Source organism: Xenopus tropicalis, chromosome 1 (genome assembly GCF_000004195.4).
Source record: "Xenopus tropicalis strain Nigerian chromosome 1, UCB_Xtro_10.0, whole genome shotgun sequence".
Classification (NCBI taxonomy): Eukaryota; Metazoa; Chordata; class Amphibia; order Anura; family Pipidae; genus Xenopus; species Xenopus tropicalis.
The window spans coordinates 14293716-14319591 of record NC_030677.2 but is presented as its reverse complement, the minus strand read 5'-3'; the positions used below and the strand labels follow the sequence as shown (position 1 = coordinate 14319591).

General features: G+C 42.9%; 1 long non-coding RNA gene across 1 annotated transcript in view; it reads right to left on the bottom strand.

Moving 5' to 3' along the window:
- Positions 1–10332, bottom strand: part of LOC101732811 — a 36969-nt gene extending 26637 nt beyond the window's left edge. The window contains exons 1-2 of the long non-coding RNA XR_208753.4: positions 10259–10332; positions 4706–5486 (exon numbers count right to left, since the gene is read on the bottom strand). This is a non-coding gene — a long non-coding RNA (uncharacterized LOC101732811). The remainder of the gene's footprint in view (positions 1–4705; positions 5487–10258) is intronic.
- Between the last annotated feature and the right edge of the window lie 15544 nt (positions 10333–25876).

Below are 25876 nucleotides of genomic sequence, written 5' to 3'. Positions count from 1 at the left end.
CCATGGGCCGTAGTTTAGTTATTAAGGATTTTACGCCCACAGAATGTTTAGTTTCCATGGGCCGTAGTTATCAGGGATCTTACCCCCCACAAAATGTTTAGTTTCCATGGGCCGTAGTTTAGTTATTAAGGATTTTACGCCCACAGAATGTTTCGTTTCCATGGGGCGTAGTTATTAGGGTTCTTACCCCCCACAGAATGTTTAGTTTCCATGGGCCGTAGTTATTAGGGTTTTTACCCCCCACAGAATGTTTAGTTTCCATGGGCCGTAGTTATTAGGGATCTTACCCCCTCACAGAATGTTTCGTTTGCCATGGGCCGTAGTTATTAGGGATCTTACCCCCCACAGAATGTTTAGTTTCCATGGGCCGTAGTTATTAGGGATCTTACCCCCACAGAATGTTTAGTTTCCATGGGCCGTAGTTATTAGTGGATCTTACCCCCACAGAATGTTTAGTTTCCATGTGCCGTAGTTATTAGGGATCTTACCCCCCACAGAATGTTTAGTTTCCATGGGCCATAGTTATTAGGGATCTTACCCCCCACAGAATGTTTAGTTTCCATGGGCCGTAGTTATTAGGGATCTTACCCCCCACAGAATGTTTAGTTTCCATGGGCCATAGTTATTAGGGATCTTACCCCCCACAGAATGTTTAGTTTCCATGGGCCGTAGTTATTAGAGATCTTACCCCAGCAGCAGATTTGGATATGTAAGAGCCATAAGTATCAGGCATGTTACCCCAATAGAATAATCGGTTTCCATGAACCTGTAGGTCTCTTTCCCCATAAAATGTTGGCCTGTCAGTTTTATGAATCTTTTAGATTTTCAAGATCCCCTAGGAATACTGTTATATTAGGAATAGAATAAGTATTGTACATCAGCTGATATCGGTTACATTGACATATGGAGTACAAATGCTCACAGCAATTATAGGCAGTGTCTTACACTTATGGGAATAGTTCAGGCGGAAAAATCCAATGAGATCCTTTCCTGTCCCTGTACTAGCGACTCTAGCACCGGGGTAGAACCTCCTCTGTCAAACCCTGATGGGGATCAAGTACAGGTAATTATATCTTAGTTTAGGATTAAGAACAAGGGACTGTTTTATTATTACAGAGAAAAAGGAAATATTTTTTAAAAAAATTGAATTATTTGATTATAATGGATTCTGTGGGAGATTGCCTTACTGTAATTTGGAACTTTATGGATAATGGGTTTCCGGATAATGGATCGCATGCCTGTATCCTTCATTTATATACAGCCAACAAGTTAAGCTGACCATAAACCAAAGATCTGAAGTTTGGAGAGTTCACCTAACAGGGGGGATCTTTCCCTTATGCACCCCTTGACATAAGAGTTATTGGAATGCTATTGGGCCAAATGGTCCAATTACATTGGCGGGATACAGGCCGTTGGAACAAGGATCACATCCATGTGCTGATACAGTCCTCAACCTGACAGGATTTTTTAACCTGATCAATCGGTATCTGCCCAATTTTCAACCAGATATCAATTGGGTAGACCCATGTGAGGGCCCCATACACAGGCCAATAAGCTGCCAAGTTGGACCATGGCCACCTTAATGGGGTTGTTCACCTTTGAATTAACTTTTAGTCTGATGTAGAAAGTAATATTCTGAAACAATTTGCAATTGGTTGTCATCTTTTATTATATGTGGTTTTGCAATTATTTCACTTTTTGTTGAGCAGCTCTCCAGTATAGAATTTGTGTAGTTATCTGGTTGCTAGGATTCAAATTACCTTAGCGACCAGGCATTTGTTTGAATGAAAGAGTGATATATTAATAGTAGAGGACCTAAACAGAAAGATAAGTAATAAAATATACAGGTATGGGACCTGTTATCCAGAATGCTTGGGACCTGGGGTTTTCCGGATAAGGAATCTTTCCGTAATTTCTATCTCTATAACTTAAGTCTGCTAAAAATCATTTAAATAGTGAATAAACCCAATAGGATTGTTCTGCCCCAATAAGGGGTAATTATATCTTAGTTGGGATCAACTACAGGTACTGTTTTATTATTACAGAGAAAAGGGAATCATTTAACCATTAAATAAACCCAATAGGGCTGTTCTGCCCCCAATAAGGGGTAATTATATCTTAGTTGGGAATCAAAGTACAGGTACTGTTTTATTATTACAGAGAAAAGGGAATCATTTAACCATTAAATAAACCCAATAGGATTGTTCTGCCCCAATAAGGGGTAATTATATCTTAGTTGGGATCAAGGTACAGGTAACTGTTTATTATTACAGAGAAAAGGGAATCATTTAACCATTAAATAAACCCAATAGGGCTGTTCTGCCCCAATAAGGGGTAATTATATCTTAGTTGGGATCAAGTACAGGTACTGTTTTATTATTACAGAGAAAAGGGAATCATTTAACCATTAAATAAACCCAATAGGGCTGTTCTGCCCCAATAAGGGGTAATTATATCTTAGTTGGGATCAAGTACAGGTACTGTTTTATTATTACAGAGAAAAGGGAATCATTTAACCATTAAATAAACCCAATAGGGCTGTAATTTTAAAACTTAGAATTGTTTGCTTATGATGGAATGGGAGATGGCCTTTCCGTAATTTGGAACTTTATGGATAACGGGTTTCCGGATAAGGGATCCCATACCTGTATATCAATAAAATTGTAGCCTCACAGAGAAATTGTTGTTTGGCTGCTGGGTCAGTGACCCCCATTTGAAAGTTGCAAAGAGTCAGAAGAAGAAGGTAAATAATTTAAAAACTATAAAAAATAAATAATGAAGACTTTTTGAATTGGCCATTCTTTGATATATTAGTTAGTGAAAAGGTGAAGGTGAACCACCCCTTTAAGGCAGTGCTTTGCAAAGAATGTTCAAGTGTTCCACTCAGTCCCTGCCCCGAGGAGCTTACAGTCTAACTTCCCAATCCCATTCACACAACACACACGCACTAGGGTCGGTTTCATCTGAACCTAACTAATCTGCCTCTGTAAGTGCAATGGTCAAAACAGAGCCCAGAACCTAAGCGCTAAGAGCCAGTAGAACTAACAATAACTGGACTGACTGACGTATTTAACTTATTAACAGGCACGGCTTATTTTTATAAAATATCCAATTTGCCTATAATTATTATTGGCAGAAACAACTCCAGATACAGAGGGGCCCAGAGTATGGGGTGTGCTGTATTGTAGTTCCCTTAGTTCCCTTCATCGCTCCCCCTTGCTGCCCTCAGCAATTACGACAGCGGTGGGTGATAGAATAGGACCGGGGGTGGCAACTCAGGGTGCGGGCTGGGCCGCGTTCAATTTCTTTTGGGGGGGTTTTAGTCAGTTATGCCACTATTAGTTAAGTTAACTTTTAGTATATTATAGAATGACCCATTCTAAGCAACTTTTCACTTGGTCTTCATGATTTTTCTGCTATAGGTTTTGAATTATTTGCCTTCTTCTTCCAACTCTTTGCAGCTTTCAAATGGGGGTCACTGACCCCGGCAGCCAAAAACTATTGCTCTGTGAGGCTCCAGTTTTATTGTTATAAATTATTTTTAGGTCCTCTCCTATTCATATACCACTCATTGGCCTATTCTAAGCTACTTTTCAATTGGTCTTCAGAAACTATAAGAAATAAATAATGATCTATTTGCCTTTTTCTTTTTAACTTTCTTTCAAATGGGGGTCACTGACCCCAGCAGCCAGAAACTATTGCTCTGTGAGACTACAGTTTCATTGTTATTCTTACTTTATATGACTTATTTTTCTATTTAGTCCCTCTCTTATTCATATATCAGTCTTTCATTCAAACCACACCCTGGTTGCTAAGGTAATTTAGACTGTAGCAACCAGATCTCTGGTAAAACTCCAAACTGGAGAGCTGCTAAACAATAATTACAAAACTACAAATAATACAAAATGAAGACCAATAGCAAACTGTCTCAGAATATCACTCTCTACATCATACTAAAAGTAAACTCAAAGGTGAACAACCCCTATCTGTGGCGCAACCAAAGGGGAATATTGTGAGTTTAAGATCTGATTCCCCATATTCTCCATCACACCTTGTGTCTCAACCCTTTCTCCTTGTAGATTGTAAGCTCTTTTGGGCAGGGCCCTCTTCACCTCTTGTATCGGTTACTGATTGGCTTTATATGTTACTCTGTATGTCCCATGTATGTAACCCACTTATTGTACAGCTCTGCGGAATATGTTGGCGCTTTATAAATAAATGTTAATGTAATATAATGTAATTGCATGGATTCTCTATGCACATTATGTTATTTTATAACAAAAGGACTGTGTATAAATATTCCATCATGGGAAACTTTTTGAATTCAGTAGGAATTATTTTACTGAGTAGAGTTGGTAGCCTCTCATTGAGAAACAATAAAGATATTTATATATACATGGGTGTGTGTCTATAGCTTATATATTATATTTCCAAGTCCTCTCATCTCTAATCTGTTAGTAAATGAAATTATACTAGTAATGGAACGAACCCCCAACCCAACTGCACCTCTAAATCCCGCTAGACATAATAAAAAGAAAAACAAAACATTTATTTAGTATTTATTCATCACTACAATAACCAAACTGTTACATACACATACATTCTATTTCCTACCATTGTTAATGTGCTGCCTACATGATACATTTGTTTACAAGCAGAAAAACCTACAAAAATCCTGACATAAACTTTTTTAAAAGCCACTTACCTGGGATAGGGTTCCTTAGGTTTTCCTTCTGCCCGGATCTACTGCCACATCCCCAGAAGACCTTTGGTTTTCATTTTCTTCTCCGAAAACAAAGATCCATCAGAAACAATTAATTCCAATTTGCTCTGTAATCCAATTCCATTCCCGTTTCCTCCATTGTTATCCATATTCCATACTCCAAGGGAAGGGTTTGTAATCCAGTTTGGCACATTGACCCAAGCAGGATCCCCATAAAGCAAAATCCAGATTCCATGCTAAATTCCATTGCTTCTCGGCCAAATTTCCTAGAGATGTAATCTCCAAACTCTATATATTCCATTGATAATGTGCAGGATTGGGGCAAGAAACTTTTAGCTGGCCCTGCCATGCTTCTCTGCCTTGGAATATGTGACGGATGGAGGGCAGGCTGCTCTGTTTCTCGTAGCTCCTTCCATTTACAGTAGGCTGAGGCTCTGAAAAGACAAGGCAACTCTGTTGTGCAAGTAGTTTGCCATTAACAATGTTGTTGTTGCAGAGCTGCCTTGCTCCTAATGATGTTGGAATGAACTGTAGCCCTCATGTATTAGGGCTGTGGGAGGGGTAAATGGGACACACGTGATGCTATTTATGGGTCCACGGCCGAGCCGGTGCCACACACAGTGGCAGTTAACTCTATCGGACGTTCCGCACACAACCCCACATACTCCATCACTTTCTTTTTTATTTTGTAACTCCTGACTAAGCACTAGGCCTCGTCTCTTCTTCAGCATGGAAAATAAACCCTCAACGAGAACCCCCTTTCCTGTAATGAAACAATAAACTTAAAATGAATCAACTTTGTTGATGCTTTGTTTTCTTACTATGTCCATGTATTGTCTACAAACAGAAATAAGTATCAGACTTTAGAAATATTAGATTGATTATTTTTCTCCTTAGTTTTTTGTCTTTTGGGCATCAAACATTCATATTTAATATAAAGTCCTAATAAGTCCTAATGGTACTAATAAGAATCTTTTGAAGGGTCCTTAATTGATACTGAATTAAGTGTGCATGTTTCTTACTATTACAGGTATAGGACCTGTTATCCAGAATGCTCGGGATCAAGTACAGGTACTGTTTTATTATTACAGAGAAAAAGGAATCATTTAACCATTAAATAAACCCAATAGGGCTGTTCTGCCCCCAATAAGGGGTAATTATATCTTAGTTGGGATCAAGTACAGGTACTGTTTTATTATTACAGAGAAAAGGGAATCATTTAACCATTAAATAAACCCAATAGGGCTGTTCTGCCCCCAATAAGGGGTAATTATATCTTAGTTGGGATCAAGTACAGGTACTGTTTTATTATTACAGAGAAAAGGGAATCATTTAACCATGAAATAAACCCAATAGGGCTGTTCTGCCCCAATAAGGGGTAATTATATCTTAGTTGGGATCAAGTACAGGTACTGTTTTATTATTACAGAGAAAAGGGAATCATTTAACCATGAAATAAACCCAATAGGGCTGTTCTGCCCCCAATAAGGGGTAATTATATCTTAGTTGGGATCAAGTACAGGTACTGTTTTATTATTACAGAGAAAAATGAATCATTTAACCATTAAATAAACCCAATAGGGCTGTTCTGCCCCAATAAGGGGTAATTATATCTTAGTTGGGATCAAGTACAGGTACTGTTTTATTATTACAGAGAAAAGGGAATCATTTAACCATGAAATAAACCAAATAGGGCTGTTCTGCCCCCAATAAGGGGTAATTATATCTTAGTTGGGATCAAGTACAGGTACTGTTTTATTATTACAGAGAAAAGGGAATGATTTAACCATTAAATAAACCCAATAGGGCTGTTCTGCCCCCAATAAGGGGTAATTATATCTTAGTTGGGATCAAGTACAGGTACTGTTTTATTATTACAGAGAAAAGGGAATCATTTAACCATTAAATAAACCCAATAGGGCTGTTCTGCCCCAATAAGGGGTAATTATATCTTAGTTGGGATCAAGTACAGGTACTGTTTTATTATTACAGAGAAAAGGGAATCATTTAACCATGAAATAAACCCAATAGGACTGTTCTGCCCCCAATAAGGGGTAATTATATCTTAGTTGGGATCAAGTACAGGTACTGTTTTATTATTACAGAGAAAAGGGAATCATTTAACCATTAAATAAACCCAATAGGGCTGTTCTGCCCCCAATAAGGGGTAATTATATCTTAATTGGGATCAAGTACAGGTACTGTTTTATTATTACAGAGAAAAAGGAAATAATTTCTTATGATGTGATTTTTTGATTAAACTGGAGTCTATGGGAGACGGCCTTCCCGTATTTCTGGTTAATGTGTTTAACAGATCCCATACCTGTACTGTAGCCATTTCAACTAGATAAGATAGAGGCCTTCTCCAACCATTAAATAATGATTCTTTGTCTTTATAGTCCTTTTAAAGGAAAAGTAGAGACCCTTCCCAACCCTGTTTTACCAGTTTATGTATTATTCCTGTAGGCAATGTAAAAACAGTGTAGGAAGGGCAACTGGAATAAAAAAAACATATTAAAAAGCAACAACAGTGTGTGCTGTACAATATATATACAATTATAAATTAGCACACTTGTTCAACTGAGAAACCGACTGTATCGGGAAACAACTGTATTCTTGGTAACCTATCACAATACTGAGGATGAAATCTAAACTAAGGGGGTGATTTATCAGTGTTAGAATTAAAAATGATTGCACGATTCCACAAGTTTTTTAGTGTTAAACTCACATTATTTAATATGTGGTTCAAAAACTCAAATGTCCGATATTTATTAAGTGCAAAAAACCTGAAAACTGGAATGTAAAACTTCGGCATCCAAAGGCTTGTGAGTTTTTGTAGAAGTCAATGGGAGTTGTCTGAGGCAGTCGAGCCGTACTTTCAATTTGAGAATTTCGTGGGGGGATTTTTTTGAGTTTGTAAATTTGCAAATTCCAGATATTCGAGTTTTTCATATTAATAAATAAGCAAACATTCAAGTTGTTTTTAAAATGCAAGTTTATTTGAATTGGAGAAAAACTCTCCAATTCACAAACTCGAAAATTGATAAATGAGCTATCTAGGCAACAATATTTTTCCATTACCGCATCTATGAAAAGTATGATCTCTATTCACATTATATAATAGGGAGGGAGATACCAAGAAGGTTAAGATAATTTGAAGCAACTAACTGGTTAGCTTTTGCATGGAGAGAGAATTGTGCTCTACCAGCTAACTAACTCAAGATATCATATTGGAAAAAGCACGAAAAAGTGTAATATTCAGCATTATATTGGGATGTACTGTTCTGCAGCAGAATAGCCAATAACTCTCCATTCTATCTGTATATTATACTGCTATGTAGGGATGGGTCAAACCACTCAGCATCATCAAAACTTCTACTCAACCATCAAAACTCATCCGTACCTTCCCCGGCCATGGTTTATATCTGGTCCAATATGTTGCACATATAGAGAAGGGTACAATGAAAGTCCAAAGACGAAATATTATTACCATTTTTCTATTACATGGAGTCTTACAGGTTTTTTTTTTATATGTACAGTATTTAGGATTCTCAATGAGGCTATGGGGCAGATTTATGAAAATGGGAGATTAAAGCTCACCACAGAAAAATGAACCCCCTTTCTATTCATCCCTATGGGATTTTTAGTGTATTTATCAATGGGTAAAAGTTAGAATTCACCATTTGATAAAAACACAGGAATGAATATAAAGTGGGTGAACTTTTCTGTAGAGTTCTGGCTTGGGTGCTGGCCCAGTATTTCAGGGAGGGCATAACTAAATAATAAGAGCTACTAAAATGATAAATATCAGAAGATAATTACATTTAAAAAAAAAAGGAAAAGCCATGCAGATAGTCTAGTATGGATACGGCAGCTGAAGTAATGTCTTATTATGAAATGGAAGAGCAGATACTCTGTAACCGGGGTCACCGATATATACTGAACTGTTAATTCTAATTTATAAAGAGAAGAACAATGGTCAAATGATAGTGTTGCTTATGATTATTACATTAAACTGATGGATTTTATGTTTCTGGGCAAAATAACATTTACTATTATTTCAGTAAAAAGGGACTCTCCTAGATTTATAGATGACAGAAAAGTCCAATTTTTGAAGCACCCCCTTTGCGTTCTTTGGTCTTAATACATAATGCGCCAGAGGGTTAAGGAGAATTTGGGGGCCCAGTGTGTATTTGAAGTCACAGAAATTTGTCTTTCAAAGCAAATGTGCCTAATTGAACAAACCATCATTTGTACAATGTCACATTTAAGGGTGAAGACACACGGAGCTACTAGTAACAGCTACTAAACTCCAGAAAATCCCCTGCCATAGACAATACTGAGAATTGCCTCTGCTAAAACACACGTAGAGACAATTATCAGTAAATTATCAGCATTGTCTGTTTTAGTTCACCCTAAGTGCTTGAATTTTTTTTTTGGGGGGGGGGGAGATGAGGATTCCACTCACTTTTGCAGAGGAACTGCAACCTTCTACCCGATTGTGTAGTCTCGCTAATGTAAGCCCCACAGTGGGAAGGCTGAGAGTCCGTAGTTGCACACAATGTAAATTATAATCAGGCAAAAACGGGGAAAACAAATACAGATATTATTGGCCGAGATCTTGAAGCAAAATTCCAAGTTTCATTTACAGAGTAATTAAAACACAGGGGCCTCTTTATATGTCATTTATATGTCTATTTGCTGCTGTGATTGTTTCAATGCTTTCTGCTCCACTGAGGGAAACTTACCAGAATTCTATTTGAATTTATTTTGTAATATTTTCCCAACCTAAATGATAAAAAATTAAACTTTATATATATATATATATATATATATAAACATCCAAGTAAGACACACAGTAGACACTGTGTTTGTTGTTCACCACTTTGATAAAGGCTAGAGTGCTAGCCAAAACGTTAGTCTCCTCTTTAATAAAAATAATTTGTTTATATAAGTCCTGTGAGTGCTGACCCTCTCTCAAGCACCTTCTATATATATATATTTTATTATTATTTATATTTCTCCATAAAACTGAAAATATATTCTACCTGGGTTCTCTGAAAATAACATTCTTACCTGACTTCTGATACTAAATCAATCAATTGTGCGCCCAGAAGTCCAATTCAGATTGGAAAAAGTCGGAAATTTGTTCCAGAGTTTTTTCTTTTTGCATAAATTTCCACAGATTTTCCCCTCTCTTTTTAGTTACGAAAAACAAAAAATGATATAGCGGCGGGCACGTCATCTGCATTAGAGACTAATTTCTGTTAATTGCTGTTCAGCCTAAACCTTATGATGCTTATGATTTACAATGAAAAGAAATGGCCAGAAAATTGCATGGAATATATTTTATAAAGTAGAATATTTTTGCTAATAATATATTTATTGGTAGATCGCTGTATGAGTGTTGCATAGTTCTGGATGGATATAAAAAAGATTAATATGTCCTCATTACATAAATTCTTTCTAAAAATGATCGTTTTGGGAATTAAAGATGAAACGAGTGAATAAAATGATAGAGAATAAGGAACTTACCATGATGGGAAAGCGATGAGCTTATAGGGAGAGTCAGGTTGTGGTTTGTGTGGTTAGGAGGGAGTGCAGGCAAGTTTGTGTGGGGGTCTCGTTAGGGTTTCTTACATAAAGCCACTCAGAGGAATTACTGGCCAGACATAGTGGTGCCAGCGACCTAATGAGGTGATGCTCCATCAGATTGTTCTCTGCCCCCCCCCACTCCCTCCCTCCCTCCGCTCCAACTCTGCTCAGTCCGGCTCTATACAAGGTACAGCCATCAATACAATTTTGTAAAATTAGTAACTATTTTGAAATTTCTTTTCTAAAATTATGTATTTGGTTAGAGAATAAACATTTATATCCTGACATTGCTTGGGAGGGTCAGTGAATAGGCTTTTATCAATTGCTGCTTTCTGTGGTTTTTCTCCTCCCCTACCTTCGATCTGCCATATTTTTTATACATCATTTTTAAAGTAATTTTTATTTATATTGATTATATATTTTAACAATAATTAATTAAACGGTATCTTACTGAGTCCTGCAGAGAGTCGGGTACCCGTGGGTTAACCTGTGGGTTATGGGTAGGATTTTCGGACTTGAGTATAGATACGGGTCACGGGTTTGGGGGTTGCCGGTCAGGTTGCGGGTATTATCCATATTTCTTATCTTATATTACCTATTTATCTATATTTTATTCTATAAACATTTTTTTAAACTTTTTTCTACCCCCACCCACTTCATCATTTCTTTATATAGCGCCAGTAAATTACGCAGCACTTCACAATAAATCTGAACAAACAGGGATCTTAAATAGTTTAACAAACAAGGGTATACAGAGTAACAATAGGATCAGAGGGCCCTGCTCGCAAGAGCTTACAATCTACAGGGGTTCTGATGTTACTTCCTGTTTGCTGCAACACTACTGGGGCTCATTTATCAACACTGGGCAGTAACCCATAGCAACCAATCAGTAATTTGCTTTTCTCAGCCAGCTGCAGGTAGAACAATGAATTCAACAATTTGATTGGTTGCCATGGGTTACTGCACAGGGGCAGATTTGCCCAGTGTTGATAAATGACCCCCAGTATTTCCTGTTTAATGGTGGTCAGTGGGTCATGAATCAGATCATGGATAAGTCAGGTCAAAGCAAGTAAAAATGTGGGTTGCAGGTTCGGGTTGTGGCCCTTGAGTCCAGGGCTCACAAATTGGTTCCGCGTGGGAACCAATGTCATTGCGGGGCGGGCACAGGCCTTTAAATAGAGGGAAGAAGCCGGGTTGGTAGGGTTCGGGCTGGGAGTGGGCAGGTTAGGTTCGGGCGTGGGTCTATAAATAGAGGGAGGAAGCTGGATCGGTAGGGTTCAGGTTGGGAGCGGGCAGGTTAGGGTCGGGCGTATGCCTATAAATAGAGGGAGGAAGCTGGGTCGGTAGGGTTTGGGAGCGGGCAGGTTAGGGTCGGGCGCGGGCCTATAAATAGAGGGAAGAAGCCGGGTCGGTAGGGTTCGGGTTGGGAGTGGGCAGGTTAGGGTCGGGTGTGGGCCTATAAATAGAGTGAGGAAGCCGGGTCGGTAGGGTTGGGGTTGGGAGCGGGCAGGTTAGGGTCGGGCGCGGGTCTATAAATAGAGGGAAGAAGCTGGGTCGGTAGGGTTTGGTTGGGAGTGAGCAGGTTAGGGTCGGGCGTGGGTCTATAAATAGAGGGAAGAAGCCTGGTCGGTAGGGTTTGGGTTGGGAGTGAGCAGGTTAGGGTCGGGCGTGGGTCTATAAATAGAGGGAAGAAGCCTGGTCGGTAGGGTTTGGGTTGGGAGTGAGCAGGTTAGGGTCGGGCGTGGGTCTATTAATAGAGGGAGGAAGCCTGGTCGGTAGGGTTTGGGTTGGGAGCGGGCAGGTTAGGGTCGGGCGCGGGTCTATAAATAGAGGGAAGAAGCCGGGTCGGTAGGGTTCGGGTTGGGAGCGGGCAGGTTAGGGTCGGGTGTGGGTCTATAAATAGAGGGAAGAAGCTGGGTCGGTAGGGGTTTGGTTGGGAGCGGGCAGGTTTTGGTCGGGTGTGGGTCTATAAATAGAGGGAAGAAGCTGGGTTGGTAGGGGTTTGGTTGGGAGCGGGTAGGTTAGGGTCGGGCGTGGGTCCATAAATAGAGAGAGGAAGCCGGGTCGGTAGGGTTTGGTTGGTAGTGGGCAGGTTAGGGTCGGGCCCGGGTGTATAAATAGAGGGAAAAAGCCGGGTCGGTAGGGGTTTGGTTGGGAGCGGGCAGGTTACGGTCGGGTGTGGGTCTATAAATAGAGAGGGGAAGCCGGGTTGGTAGGGGTTTGGTTGGGAGCGGGCAGGTTAGGGTCGGGCCCGGGTCTATAAATAGAGGGAAAAAGCCGGCTCGGTAGGGGTTTGGTTAGGAGCGGGCAGGTTAGGGCCGGGCCCGGGTCTATAAATAGAGGGAAAAAGCCGGATCGGTAGGGTTCGGGTTGGGAGCGGGCAGGTTACGGTCGGGTGTGGGTCTATAAATAGAGAGGGGAAGTCGGGTTGGTAGGGGTTTGGTTGGGAGCGGGCAGGTTAGGGTCGGGTGTGGGTCTATAAATAGAGGGAAGAAGCTGGGTCGGTAGGGTTTGGGTTGGGAGCGGGCAGGTTAGGGTCGGGCGTGGGTCTATAAATAGAGGGAAGAAGCCGGGTTGGTAGGGGTTTGGTTGGGAGCGGGCAGGTTAGGGTCGGGCGTGGGTCTATAAATAGAGGGAAGAAGCTGGGTCGGTAGGGTTTGGGTTGGGAGTGGGCAGGTTAGGGTCGGGCGTGGGTCTATAAATAGAGTGAAGAAGCTGGGTCGGTAGGGTTTGGTTGGTAGTGGGCAGGTTAGGGTCGGGTGTGGGTCTATAAATAGAGGGAAGAAGCTGGGTCGGTAGGGTTTGGGTTGGGAGCGGGCAGGTTAGGGTCGGGCGTGGGTCTATAAATAGAGGGAAGAAGCCGGGTTGGTAGGGGTTTGGTTAGGAGCGGGCAGGTTAGGGTCGGGCGTGGGTCTATAAATAGAGGGAAAAAGCCAGGTCGGTAGGGGTTTGGTTGGGAGCGGGCAGGTTAGGGTCGGGTGTGGGTCTAAAAATAGAGAGGGGAAGCCGGGTTGGTAGGGGTTTGGTTGGGAGCGGGCAGGTTAGGGTCGGGCGTGGGTCTAAAAATAGAGAGGGGAAGCCGGGTTGGTAGGGGTTTGGTTGGGAGCGGGCAGGTTACGGTCGGGTGTGGGTCTATAAATAGAGAGGGGAAGCCGGGTTGGTAGGGGTTTGGTTGGGAGCGGGCAGGTTAGGGTCGGGCGTGGGTCTATAAATAGAGGGAAGAAGCTGGGTCGGTAGGGTTTGGTTGGGAGCGGGCAGGTTAGGGTCGGGCCCGGGTCTATAAATAGAGGGAAAAAGCCGGCTCGGTAGGGGTTTGGTTGGGAGCGGGCAGGTTAGGGCCGGGCCCGGGTCTATAAATAGAGGGAAAAAGCCGGATCGGTAGGGTTCGGGTTGGGAGCGGGCAGGTTACGGTCGGGTGTGGGTCTATAAATAGAGAGGGGAAGTCGGGTTGGTAGGGGTTTGGTTGGGAGCGGGCAGGTTAGGGTCGGGCGTGGGTCTATAAATAGAGGGAAGAAGCTGGGTCGGTAGGGTTTGGGTTGGGAGTGGGCAGGTTAGGGTCGGGCGTGGGTCTATAAATAGAGTGAAGAAGCTGGGTCGGTAGGGTTTGGGTTGGGAGTGGGCAGGTTAGGGTCGGGCGTGGGTCTATAAATAGAGGGAAGAAGCTGGGTCGGTAGGGTTTGGGTTGGGAGCGGGCAGGTTAGGGTCGGGCGCGGGTCTAAAAATAGAGGGAAGAAGCTGGGTCGGTAGGGTTTGGGTTGGGAGTGGGCAGGTTAGGGTCGGGCGTGGGTCTATAAATAGAGTGAAGAAGCTGGGTCGGTAGGGTTTGGGTTGGGAGTGGGCAGGTTAGGGTCGGGTGTGGGTCTATAAATAGAGGGAGGAAGCTGGGTCAGTAGGGTTTGGTTGGGAGCGGGCAGGTTAGGGTCGGGCCCGGGTCTATAAATAGAGGGAAAAAGCTGGGTCGGTAGAATTTGGGTTGGGACCTGACAGGTTTGGGTCGGGTGCGGGTTGAGGATTTCTCGATGCGCATATCACTAATAGGCATCTATTAGAATTCTCGGATGAATAGGACAAAATATGGTACATTATAGCTGCTTAAAGTGACTATTCCATGCCATATTATTGAAATTCCAGGGCCTATTTGAGTCCCAGTCCGGGCCTGGTAGTTGTAAGTTTCCAAGACTGAGCCCAGAGACCCGCAGCAATTCTTTAGTCAAGGAAGGCACTTTGCAAACTGCCTTCATATTAGTAAATGACCCCTAGTGTATTTTTACTGTCTGAACTTTAGTACATAGGCTCTGTAGTACATGGTAACGCGTTAATGAAAATACATATAACACATGTATGTCCTCCTTCTTCATATATGATCCTCTAGGGAGTCTAATGTGAATTGTTAAGGCTATTGTATTCTATGTGAGAAAACCCCTTTACGGTGTGTATGGGGTGCAGGTATGGAATCTCTCCGCATTTGTTGTAGGGGGGGGGGTAAGTGCTCCCCCCCTTGTTGTGCTCATCTGGTCATTATTCAGCAGTGGCACCCCCCAAACAGTCATATCAACAGAGCTGAATGAGCATATGGGGTATTTGCCCAGGGCCCACCAGGATAGGGGCCCACTAGCACACCTTATTATTTTTGACTTTTTCTTGGGGTATTGGCATTTTATAATTTTTCTGCTCCCAGGGCTGTTGGATCATGGCGGCCCACCTGGGGGGCCACATCTACCTTAGTGAGCGCATTTCTTCACTGCCTGACTTACTATACTTAACTCCACATGCTTGAGGGTTATCCTATTACAAATTTCTCGGTGCAGTGGGAGCCCCCCAATGAAATCTTGCCCAGGGCCCGCTGGTATGTGGTATGGCAAGTGGCCCTGCATATCATCAGGAAGCAACACCATCTGGGGGGCTGGGCAAGGGATTCTGGGAGCAAAAGAAAGCTACTAGTAAGATGGGAAAACAGATGCCTTTGTAGCACAGACCCCACTAAAGACCCCCCAGGTGCCATATTGGAGTGAAGGCTGCCTAGGGAAGCAGGATGAAGGAGTTCAGTTTAGAGGCTCAACCCAGGGTCTAACCTGCCCTACGACAAGTTGCCTGCAGCCCAGGTTGGTTGCTTTTCACATTTGTAAAAACTTTTCATGGATTTTTTTTTGGATAAATTAAAAATTGGGTTCTCCATATTTGAAAAGATGAAAACCACTACATCCTATGGGCCAAACACTTCAATATCTGCATGGCTGCTCCATTGGGAGACCAGTTGGCCAGTATGTGGTCACATAACTGGATCAGGCAGCCATGGATCTTTTCAAACCCTTAACTCCTGTAGCACTAACATAAAGAGTCACTCACATTGGTCATGCCAAAGGCAAGGCAGGGGGATTCTTGGGAAAGTAACCACGTTTGAGTACTAAATACCCTAAAAAACCCTATAGGAACTAGCCATTGACTACACCTTGGCCAAGGTACAAAGTGAAATTGTGGGTGGGACTTTGTGCATTGAAAAAAAACTGTGGCTTTGAATAATCCAAGCATAAACTGAAAGGTCATTGGTTACTTGAAATGATGTTTACTTTTCAAAAACCTTAAGGGAACAGTTCGGTGTAAAAATGAAACTAGGCAAAATAGACTGCGCAAAATAAAAAAAAATTCAATATAGTTAGTTAGGCAAAAATGTAATCTATAAAGGCTGGAGTGGGCAGAACACTACTCACGCCTTTACAGCTCTCTAAGCTGTTAGCAGTCAGTAACCAATCAGTGACTTGAGGGGGGGCCATATGGGACATAACTATCAGGTAGTTTGCGTTTGAATCAGACCTGCGTGCTCACAAACTAACTGAGCAGTTATGTCCCATGTGGCCCCCACTCAAGTCACTGACTAAGAGGTTAGAGAGCTGAAAGCAGGAAGTAGTGTTCTGGCTATTATGTTAGACATCTGCCCACTCCAGCCTTTGTAGATTACATTTTTGCCCAATCAACTATATTGCAAAAGGGAATGGAATGGGCTCAGTTATGGGGAAAGGCTGGCCCAGTTGGGATTGGTTACACTGGGGAAGGGGCAGTTAAGGGGGGTAGGATCACTATATATAAATATATAAGGGGGGGCAGTAATTGGGGGCTGGTTACACTGGGGAAGGGGCGCTTGACGGGAACCACTTTTTTCATGTTTGGATACAGAATGGGATTTACACAGAGGGAGAGTTAGGCCAGATAAATACCGGCTGGGGGGCAGCCCTACCCACAGGGGAATATCTAATCCCTGTACAGTGAGGAACATTAGGGAGCCAATGGGTACAAAGCAGAGAGAATAAGGTGCATTTACTGATTCCCGCGGCACATTAAGGTTCAGGCCTATGGGTTTTTTAGCAAACATAGGAATAAAGTAAACTTGGTCTGATCCACATGGTTCTGCTGGGTTTGTGCTTATTCCCAGCAGTGGGAATAGCTGGCAGAACCCAAGGCCTGGGAAACAGACACCAGGGAGTGAGGAACATTTAAAGCAGAACTTGATCCACACGTGAGTTCAAATATGGCAGACAAAATGCATGGAATGTGCCATTGCACCTACGGCCGGGGGTCCCAAAGACTGGGGCTGCCCCCCCCCCAAGGTGGCTCCTGAAGGTCTGTTACACCAAAGCTCTCCTGTATCAGTAGCCTTGTTATTAGCTAATGGGGCAATGACTGAAGGTTAGGCCACCGCGGGGAACTTGGCTTGAAACTCAATTGATGTCTGAGTGCTCAGATACTGATCAGCCATCTGGAAAATCCCATCAGCCGCAGACTGCACCCTAGCGCCATAGGATCGTTAGCCTGATGGTCAGACAATGGGATCATCCCAGTCTGGGCTCCTTGTTTGGCAACAGGACTGAATAAGTGTCTGCAGACGGATATGTCAGTTTGGCCACATTGGTTACCAACCCTACTGGCTGGCGTCGGTGCAGGCTTAATCCAATAAAGCAGCTTATAAGCAGCCCAGGGAGTGTTATTATTATTATTATTATAAAGTGCCAACATATTCCGCAGCGCTTACAATAAGTGGGTTCCATACATTGGACATACAGGGCCTGATTCACTAAAGGGCGATAAAACGTGCGCTATTTTTATTGTGCGCTAAAATTTTTACCGTGTCTTAATTTTGGCGATTTTTCGCACGATTCACTATAAGCATACTCGCGCTTTTTTACGTGCGATATTGCATGCGTTATTTAACTCGCGAAGACTATTTCAATGCGGTATTTGCTGGTACATGTGCTAAATTACGCCCGCGAATAGTCGCCGCATATGAATGGTAGCTTAGAAATAGTGTATAAAAATTGTCGCCGCATATAAATGGTGTATATAAATATTAGCCACATATGAATGGTAGCATATAAATAGTATCATATAAATAGTAGCATATAAATGGTAGTATATAAATGGTAGCCACATATAAATGGTATCATATAAATAGTAGCATATAAATAGTAGCATATAAATGGTAGCATATAAATGGTAGCATATAAATAGTATCATATAAATAGTAGCATATAAATGGTAGCATATAAATAGTAGCATATAAATGGTAGCATATAAATGGTAGCATATAAATAGTATCATATAAATAGTAGCATATAAATGGTTAGAGATGTAGCGAACATCGCCGAAAATGTTCGCGAACCCGTTCGCGGACTTTCGCCAAAACTCGCGAATATTCAATGGGAAGGCGAACTTTAAAACCTAGAAAAGCCATTTCTGGCCAGAAAACTGATTTTAAAGTTGTTTAAAGGGTGCCACGACCTGGACAGCGGCATGCAGGAGGGGGATCAAGCAAAAATTTCTCTGAAAAATACTTTGTAAAAAAAACGCAAAAAAAAACGCCAAAAAAAAAACGCCAAAATAAAAACGCCAAAAAATAACGCCAAAAAAAAAACGCAAGCTATTCCTATGTATATGCATAGGCAATAAAACGCGGCGGGAAAACCAAGGTGAAAAAACGCGGCGCCAAAAAAAACGCGGCGAACACAAAGTGGCGAACATCGGCAAAAGTCCGCGAATTAGTTCGCCGGCGAACAGTTCGCTATATCTCTATAAATGGTAGCATATAAATGGTAGCATATAAATAGTATCATATAAATGGTAGCATATAAATAGTAGCATATAAATGGTAGCATATAAATAGTAGCAAATAAATGGTAGCATATAAATAGTAGCATATAAATAGTAGCATATAAATGGTAGCATATAAATGGTAGCATATAAATAGTAGCATATAAATAGTAGCATATAAATAGTAGCATATAAATAGTAGCATATAAATGGTAGCATATAAATGGTAGCATATAAATAGTAGCATATAAATAGTAGCATATAAATAGTAGCATATAAATAGTAGCATATAAATGGTATCATATAAATGGTGCATATAAATAGTAGCCACTAGTGATGAGCGAATGTGTTCTGGTTTCTTTAGTGAAAAATTAGCAAATCTTTCGAAAGATCCACGAAACGGCAAAAATGTTGTGCAGGCAAAAAAATTGTTGCTGTGACTATTATTTTTTGACACTTGTATCAATTTTTGTATGTGCGGTGAATTTTTGCGTGGCAAATTTTTTCATGCGTTTTGCCATTGGCGGATTGTTTTGCGAAACGCATGGAAAAATCCGCCGCGAAAAAATTCAACGCACGTCCAAAAATTTGCTGCGAATCCATGCCTGGCGAAACATTTCATCACTTGTAGCCAAATATAAATAGTCGCGCAAATGAACGCACGCCATGTTAGCCATACACGTCAATACTTGCGGAAAATTACTGTATTAAAAATGACCATTTCGCTGCAAACTGGCGGCTGCGTCACTCTAGGGGAAACACAGACTGGAATAAATAACACTGTAAGTCCATATTTTATTGCAAAAAATCATTTACTGTACTTTTGTATAATTTTTCGCCTGCCTGTAGTAGGTGTTAATTTTCGCATAGCCGAATGCGATATTTAGCGCGCAAAAGTTATAGTGAATCATGCGATCGTATTCTTTTCAGCGCAGAAATTAACACATGCGGTAAAACTAGCGCGAGAAATAACCCATGCGAAAATGGCGATTTTTCGCACGCGCGCAAATTATTTTGTGTTTTTTAACGCAAAAAAGCGTGCGATAATTTTTATCGCCCTTTAGTGAATCAGGCCCACAGAGTAACATATAAAGCAACCAATAACCGATACAAGAGGTGAAGAGAAGCCCTGCCCAAAAGAGCTTACAATCTACAAGTCCCTTGTACATGGGGACTGCCTGGGGCTCCCTGTTCTTTAGGGCCCCGCACAGAAGCAATAGGGGGGCAGCGGTAAAGCTGTCGGGGTGTTGACCAAAATATACTCCAATAACTTGAGCTAAATGGCCTTTATATACTTTATATACTGCCCCTAGTGGTGTTTGGGTGGTAATACATAAGCACGGTGCTACCCGCGGGGCAGATTTAGAGCAACATGATTATCGGCACGCTTCTAGGAAATCCAGCACGCTACAGGCTTAAACTCCATGTTACCCCATGGCCAATCTAGGGGAAAGCTTTTATCCCTGTATATAACAGTTCATATGTTTTATTCAATATATGTGTATGAAATATTCACTCCCATGTCCTATAGTGTAATGTGTGATTTACCTCCAGAGTGTAGGGCTAAATATAGCGGCCGCCACTCACGCTCTGCCCCTGGGAGCTCTCTCCTTGTGAATCCGCCTGAATCTGACAGTTCAGGAATAAGGTCATATTCCCTAATGGAAAGCAACTGTGTAAATGTACATGTTATACTGTACCGCGTATATATGAACCCTCACATACCGGCTCACCGCTGCCGGCTCCTTCCAAGGGCAAGTTAAAGATCAGCTGTAGCCTGAATGCCAGTTAGGGGGGGATTTGGGGTGAGTGCTTATTTGTGCCCTGGGTACCCCTGGAACTATAGCAGGGTGACTGTTACCCCAATGGTTCTATATATCTGTAACCTTGTTATGGGCTAAGGGGGCCCAGCCTGAAGGCCAGTTAGGGGGGGATTTGGGGTGAGTGCTTATTTGTGCCCTAGGTACCCCTAGAACTATAGCGGGGTGACTGTTACCCCAATGTTTCTATATATCTGTAACCTTGTTATGGGCTAAGGGGGCCCAGCCTGAAGGCCAGTTAGGGGGGGATTTGGGGTGAGTGCTTATTTGTGCCCTGGGTACCCCTGGAACTATAGCAGGGTGACTGTTACCCCAATGGTTCTATATATCTGTAACCTTGTTATGGGCTAAGGGGGCCCAGCCTGAAGGCCAGTTAGGGGGGGATTTGGGGTGAGTGCTTATTTGTGCCCTAGGTACCCCTAGAACTATAGCAGGGTGACTGTTACCCCAATGTTTCTATATATCTGTAAGTCCGGCTTGGGACTCCTCCAGTTACATAGGAGTAGGAGAAACAATAGGTTAGATGAAAGCAGTTCTAATGTGTAGTGCTGGCTCCTTCTGAAAGCTCAGACTCAGTCACACTTTACTGCTGCGCTGCAAGTTGGAGTGATATCCCCCCCCCTCCCCCCCAGCAGCCGATCAGCAGAACAATGGGAAGGGAGCAAGATAGCAGCTCCCAGTAGGTATCAGAATAGCACTCAATAGTAAGAAATCCAAGTCCGGCTTGGGACTCCTCCAGTTACATGGGAGTAGGAGAAACAATAGGTTAGCTGAAAGCAGTTCTAATGTGTAGCGCTGGCTGAAAGCTCAGACTCAGGCACAATGCACTGAGATGGCGCCTGAGTGTCATTTAGAAATAAAAAGAATCCCTTTAAAGGTGAGTTAGATTTGGAAGGAACTGTTAAAGATCCCTCTATACTGTGCGCCCAGGGTTGGATTGGGGTGTCTGGGGCTGCTGCCTGGGGGCCCCCACACTAGGAACAATGTTAAACTTGGTCCCCCCACCGTGTACCACACTTTCTCCTTGTGGCCACAATGGGGGAGGGAAGATGAGCTGGAGAAGAGAAGGGACTGGCTTGGTGGGGGCCATAGAGCCCACGAGGATCCATCGGGTTTTTTCCTGGTGCCCTGCTGGCCCAGTCCAACCCTCTCGCTATATCCTGTAGCCTGAATAAATCTAGATTATTGTAAAGTTGAAAAGGGCTACAACACAGATTATTGTATTGCCTTGTTTTAAGTTTATTAAATTATATATTTTTTCAATAAAAAAGCTACCTGCTTACCCATAGTTTGGCTTTCTATACACAGCCTGTATGTAATATAATAATATCTTTTTGCCTGTCATTCAGCCCTGCCCCCACCAATCTGGGATTAATGCCCGCTCATAACCAAAACCAACATTCCAAGCTAAATACTATTGGACTCATGTAATAAAAGTCACAAACAGGTCTAGTAACCCCTAACAACCATAGGTGTTTGCTTTCAAACTGGTAAAGCATACCTGCTGGTTGGTCGCCATGGGTTACTAGACCTGTTTCAAACTGCAACATTCATTACATATAACAAAGAATGCACAAGAAACAGGATCTGCAAGATGCTGCTACATGGTTGGACATAACCGAGTATCCAACCATGTAGCAGGTTGAGTGGAACGCTGGGAAAGTAGCGGCTCTCTGCCCCGGCTACAATTATTATTATTGGGCTTGTAATGAAAATCCAGTCCTGTTGATTGCTCAGTCTGTCCTGTAGTCCAATTAAGCAAGCTCTAGCCTTCAGTAACTAGTCCTATCAGTGTCGGACTGGGATGCCAGGGTCCCACCAGAAAACCTCAAACCATGGGCCCACTCTCCAAACTATTTTTCTTCCTCTACTCATTTAAACTTTTTGTTTTACTAGTCTATCTTCCTTACATGCTATAATCTATTCTTCAAGCAAAAAAAAGGGAATAGCCATAAATTGGCCAAATGGTTAGAGGCAGAAGGGCCCACTGACACCTGGGCCCACCGGAAGTTTTCCTAGTATCCTGGTGGGCCAGTCCGACATTGAGTCCTATGCATGGGGGGCCCAATGGATGGATGGCAAGAGGGCAGCTCTGTTTCTATGAATGCCCTGCCCTGTGATTGGCCAGCAGGGCCTGGGGGGGGGGGAGTTATTGGGGTGGGAAACAGAGATATCAGGAGGTTATTATTGGATTTAGACAGGGGGGGGCCAAACTGGGAAACTGCTGGAATAATTCTGTATATAAAGGCCAATCCTACTGTATGTAGGCCATAGGGGGCCCCCAGCAAGGGCCACAGAATTCCATCCTGTTCTCAGGCTCCTAAAGCCCAAGTGGATATTTCCATTTGCCTAATGCTTTTAATATGCGTCCCTAATGGATATTTCCATTGTGCAGGGGGGTCCAATTTTATATTTTAATTAGAACAATTTAATTTTATTTTAAAAAGTCTAAATTGTTGCTGCAATTAGCCGTAACGGCGAGACAGACATTACTTTTTATATTCCCCCCCCCCCTTGGGTTTGTGTTATTCACGCTGAAAAGGTGTCTTTTTTTTTTTTTTTTTTGCATTAAAGTCGTCGCCGCCATTAAGTTGTCATGTGTATGTAAAGGGCTGATTGAAATGTTTGTCCTGGAGCGGAGGAACAGCTGCAGCCCAAAATGATAGACTGCCAGCGCAGACAAAGGACAAGACGAGCGGCGACAAGAAGCTAATGTTGTTTAAGCAACACTGTATTTTCATTACATTCATTAGGCCGGGCCTAATGGAACCGCAAATTGACACTCATTGCAGGGGGACCGGGAATTAAAACCAATTAAAATATTTGCGGCCGGCGCATTAGTGCCAAGGTGACCATTTATAGCGCGGGGGACGCGCCGGCTCTCTGCCGATATTATCCCTTTGTTTGGGTGAAAACAAAAATCTCCGAGATGCTCCGCTTTTCACCGGGTGTCGGAAAAACACGTATTTTTCGTGTTTTTTTATTGACACGATAAGTGGCGCTTGTCAGGCTCTCCCCCGCGGCGCATTGTTTTGACTCCCCTTCATCCCCCCGGCGCTCTAAAAAAAAAAATGAGAAATGCTCATTTAGGAACGATCAAAAATAATAATAATAATAATAGGATACGAATGGGAATTTTTTCCGGAACGGACGGCGGACACATTAACGGTAGGGATTTCTGTAGTGAAATAGAGGCTTAAACAAGGTAGCGGCAAAGTAAAGCAGCTTTATGTGTCATTAATGTATAAATGTTTTATTGGGGGGGGAGAACACTCAAAAGTGAACCCCATTTCTCTCAAAAAGAAATGATTAATATCTGAACCCCGAGTGGGATAGGCGGAGCTTGTCTTTGGCACATTCTTCACTGGCGGAACAAACAAACATTATCAGCTTTATCCACTAGGAGGCGGCAGAGCTGAAACAAAACACATTGCTGATTTCTCCTATAGAATTGCTGCAAGTGAGCTGCCCTCCTAAAGCAGAGGTGTCACTCAGTTACATAGGGGGGCCGAAATCTAAAACATAAGCCAAGTCGCAGGCCGACCATGTCTGACCCTGCAGCACCACTGGGACTGGAGCGGCTCTGTCAGGCGATAGGTGCTGCACATTCAGGCACAGTCACCAGGGGCCACATAAAACAGCCAGGTTGGCGGGATTCGGCCCACGGGCCTTGTCCTTGACACGTGTCCTAAAAGGCTCCTTAGTGAGCCAGGAATTATGCAGCTGCTGTTAGGGTGAAGACACACGGAGCTACTTAGTAGCAGCTACTTTTAGATGGCTACTTAACTCCAACCCAGTAGAGCCCTTCATGTGCCCCAAAGAGCCCTTCATGTGCCCAGGGGAACAGTAGAACAAGATGGAGACAGTAGGATAAGATGGGGACAGTAGGACAAGATGGAGACAGTAGGACAAGATGGAGACAGTAGGGCAAGATGGGGACAAAATGGAGATGGTAGAGCAAGATGGAGATGGTAGGGCAAGATGGAGACAGTAGGGCAAGAAAGAAATAGTAGGACAAAATGGAGACAGTAGGACAATATGGAGACAGTAGGGCAAGATGGAGACTGTAGGACAAGATGGAGACAGTAGGACAAGATGGAGACTGTAGGACAAGATGGAGTCAGTAGGGCAAGATAGAAATAGTAGGACAAGATGGAGACAGTAGGGCAAGAAAGAAATAGTAGGACAAGATGGAGACAGTAGGGCAAGATGGAGACAGTAGAACAAGATGGAGACAGTAGAACAAGATGGAGATAGTAGAACAAGATGGAGACAGTAGAAAAAGATGGAGACAGTAGGACAAGATGGAGACAGTAGGATAAGATGGAGACAGTAGGGCAAGAAAGAAATAGTAGGACAAGATGGAGACAGTAGGACAATATGGAGACAGTAGGGCAAGATGGAGACTGTAGGACAAGATGGAGACAGTAGGGCAAGATGGAGACTGTAGGTCAAGATGGAGACAGTAGGGCAAGATAGAAATAGTAGGACAAGATGGAGGCAGTAGGGCAAGAAAGAAATAGTAGGACAAGATGGAGACAGTAGGGCAAGATGGAGACAGTAGGACAAGATGGGGACAGTAGGGCAAGATGGAGACTGTAGGACAAGATGGAGACAGTAGGGCAAGATAGAAATAGTAGGACAAGATGGAGACAGTAGGGCAAGAAAGAAATAGTAGGACAAGATGGAGACAGTAGGGCAAGATAGAAATAGTAGGACAAGATTGAGACAGTAGGGCAAGAAAGAAATAGTAGGACAAGATGGAGACAGTATGGCAAGAAAGAAATAGTAGGACAAGATGGAGACAGTAGGGCAAGAAAGAAATAGTAGAACAAGATGGAGACAGTAGAACAAGATGGAGATAGTAGAACAAGATGGAGATAGTAGAACAAGATGGAGATAGTAGAACAAGATGGAGACAGTAGAACAAGATGGAGACAGTAGAACAAGATGGAGACAGTAGGGCAAGATGGGGACAGTAGGGCAAGATGGAGACAGTAGGGCAAGATGGAGACCACGTTAAGGAAATCTTTAGCAAGACCATCAGCTTTCTGTGGAACACTTGTGCTGGAAAGAGGAAACAGAGCCATCAAATGTTGAGTTCTTACTTCTTTCTGTCTGTGTGTAACCGGCAAAACCCACATTATTCAGCGTGGTACCCCCCCCCCCCCCAGCCCCCAGCCCCCAGCCCCCAGCCCAGCGATCTGACAGGAGTAATTCTGGATTTAGAGGAATTTGGCATTGTTGGAGAATTAGGAATCTGCTTAGAGAAATAGTTGCTGAAGATAAGATACCATTAGCCGGGCACAATCTGCCCTTTTAGAGTCCCTTACTGGGGGGGGGGGGGGGCAATTCCTACGCTCAGAGTCACTGCACAAATAGGGATTAAGGACCTGGGAACAATCTGTGGGGTTTTGTGGGGAGGGGGGTGGGGGAACGCTGCCCCCTGGTGCTGGGAGATTTCACGTTCTTTCCTCCCAGGCACAGTGGAGGCCATTGCCCATGTTCAGGGGGATGCACCTTATTGTGACGGGGGGGCACGTGCCTAATGACACCAGGGCAGATATAGGGCAATGTGTCTGTGCCCCCCTGTGCTCTATACTGATAATAACACTATTACATACACAAACGCAACCCTTCTGCTATTGGGGTTCCGAGA